General features: G+C 43.0%; 1 non-coding gene across 1 annotated transcript; it reads left to right on the forward strand.

The window, feature by feature from the left end:
- The first annotated feature begins 1,209 nt into the window (after positions 1-1,209).
- LOC118483541 lies at positions 1,210-1,316 on the forward strand. Its single transcript, XR_004870831.1, has one exon. It is a non-coding gene; the product is annotated as a small nucleolar RNA R71 (small nucleolar RNA).
- The last annotated feature ends 1,662 nt before the right edge of the window (positions 1,317-2,978 follow it).

Raw genomic sequence — 2,978 nt, forward strand, 5'->3', positions numbered from 1 at the left:
GCTAGCCCCTAAGTCGGCCAAGGCATTGCGAACGGGTGATTCCCCTATTGAACATGGAATCGTGAAACTTCCGGGATCGATTTTCTTTTGGGGTAGTTTATTGAGTACGAGGGCAGAGCATTCTTCGCCTAAATTAACTAATTGCAAATTTTCAATTTTCTTTTTATGTGTAAGGAAGTCCCTCATAAATTTAGAGTATTTGGGCATTTGGGTTAGGACTTCGATAAAAGGAATATTGACATGCAATTGTTTTAACAGACTTTCGAATTTTGCGAATTGCTCATTGGCCTTTTGACGAATTAACCTACCGGGGTACGGAACTCGAGGGCCTTGGTAGGCTCTGGTGATGGGGGAGAGTTCTTTTCCTGCAGATGTGTTGGCATTGTTTCTTCCGTTGGTGGAGGTACTTCTGCAGGCCCTACGGTGCGGTTTCGTAGTGTGATGAGGTGAACTTGCGCCTTTGGGTTTGTTTCGGTATTGCTAGGTAATGCGCCTTGCGGTCTCTCGGAAAAATTTTGTGCTAGTTGATTTATTTGTTTTTCTATGTTTTGAATGCTAGCTTGTTGATTCCTAAAATTAGATTCTAATTGTAGAAATCTTTCCGAATTTTTCTTTTCAGTGTCGGAGACGAGGCGAGATATAGTATCTTCGAGCCTTTCTCGTCCACCTTGTTGTTGAGTGAAATTTTGTGACTCATTTCTTGATTGCTGAAAGTTTGTTCGTTGGGTTTGTTGGTTACTACTATTGCCAGTTTCCCTCCAACCAAGGTTTGGGTGGTTTCGCCATCCTTGGTTGTAAGTTCCCGTTGGAGGACCCGACGGCCTAGGTCTATTATCAATGTAGTTTACCATTTCTTGTTGATCGTCCGTTTCTTTCATGCAACTCCAATTTTCATGTGACCCACCACACCCTTCACAAGCCATAACCGAGACTGTTTTTGTCATTTCTAATTTTTTTATTTTTGAAGAAAGGGCCTCGATTTGGGCTTGTAAAGAGGTGCTTTCGTCGACCTTATGGGCGCCCAGGGCGATAGACTTATTTCCCCGGGGAGTGTGCCATTGAAAATTGGTTTGAGCAATTTCCTCAATCTGATTATATATTTCGTGTGGGCGTCGATTACCTAAAAGTCCCCCGGAGCTAGAATCAAGTGTCTGCCTAGTGTGTGGCAACAATCCATTGTAGAAAGTGGATACTTGTTGCCATATTGCGAGGCCATGATGGGGACACTTGCGTAATAGCTCCTTGAACCTTTCCCATGTTTCATATAAGGATTCCCTGTCCTCTTGTGAGTATGTGTTAATTTCAGCCATTAATTTAGCAGTTTTAGAAGGAGGGAAATACTTATATAGAAACTTTTGGGCTAGTTCATCCCAGGTGTTTACCGATCCAGCTGGGAGGGTGTTGAGCCAAGCTTTCGCTCGGTCTTTTAGTGAGAACGGAAACATACGGAGGCGTATGGCGTCGTTTGATGCTCCATTGATCCGAAAGGTATCACATATTTCTAACAAATTAGTTATATGTAGATGAGGATCCTCGTCCGCAAGCCCGTGGAAGGTTGCGGAGTTTTGGAGCATTTGTATCAAATGCGGTCGGAGTTCGAAGTTATTGGCTTCGACATTCGGAGCATTGATAGCGGCGCCTAGATTACCTACGGTGGGCCGTAGATAATCCATAAGGGTACGTTGGTCCGCCATTGGGGGTGGATCACCCGAAACCTTCTCTTGGTTTTTGGCTTTTAACCTTTTTCTGAGAAAGCGTTCGGGTTCTTCTAGCGGTTCTTTTATGTCTTTATTGGAACTGGAGCTCATACACTACGTGAGGATGGCGTCGGGTTCCAAGTCCTGCAATAAAAACAAAAAAGAATGTCGGTCAGAAGGTTCACCATGGCCCCGTGTTGAGCGAACACGGCCCCGTGGTCGGAAATACAGTGATTGTTTTCCAGATCCCAGTTACTGGAAGTTGGACACGGCCCCGTGTTGCACCAGCACGGCCCCGTGGTCAGCCTTCTGTAACTTGAAAAACAAAAACTGCCAGTAACTTTGCTGAGCACGGCCCGTGTCCGACCAGGCACGGCCCCGTGTTGAGCTCTGCAGAAGCTGAAAATCTAAGAAAAAATCCTAAAAAATTAAAGAAAAATAAAAATATGATTAGGCCGTTGATTCCTAACTTTCTTAAAATCCTTGTGTCCCCGGCAACGGCGCCAAAAACTTGATGTGCGTGAAGTGTGTTATATTTTTTATGAGTATTTAAGCCCCTTTTTACACTTTTAGCCAAGTTTTAAATTTATAAAACACGATATTCACTAACACTAAACACACATATGGGCAAGTGCACCCATCGTGGATGTAGTATAGTGTTGGTAAGATACCGAGGTCGTCCAAGGACACAAGAGCTTTTAATACCGGTTTATCCTCAACGTCTAATCAAATCAAAAAGTTAGAAAAATGTTTTAAACTAAGAAAAATAGAAACTAACTAAATGCTGAAAATAAAAATAAAAATAAAAACAGATAGACAAGATGAATCACTTGGATCCGACACGTGTATTAGTATAACCTTTGATTATTTTCGCACTTTTGCACTTGTTTAAGAGATTATCTTAGTTATTGTAGTAGGCCCCTCTTTTGAAGGCGACGTTACCCTCAACCCAGTAGTTTGAGTCAGCAAGGATACAATCCTAAAGGGTCGGATTATTGAAAGATAATGAATTAAGTTATTAATGCAAATTATGGTAGGCCCCGCTTTTGGCGGTGACGTTACCCTCGGCTAAGTAGTCTGAGTCAGCAGGGATACAGTCCTAAATAACCGGGTTATAGTATTAATAGTAGTTAACTTATGAGGGGGTCAAAGAGTTTGGATCCCCGCCATCCAATACCTATGGGCATTGAAGGAGATCCTACTAAATTTGACCCAGGTCCCAAGCAGGACCTCTAAACGCTGAACAAGGGCAAGACCCTTACCAAACCGTTCCCTTAACCC

The sequence above is a fragment of the Helianthus annuus genome, chromosome 10 (assembly GCF_002127325.2).
Source record: "Helianthus annuus cultivar XRQ/B chromosome 10, HanXRQr2.0-SUNRISE, whole genome shotgun sequence".
Classification (NCBI taxonomy): Eukaryota; Viridiplantae; Streptophyta; class Magnoliopsida; order Asterales; family Asteraceae; genus Helianthus; species Helianthus annuus.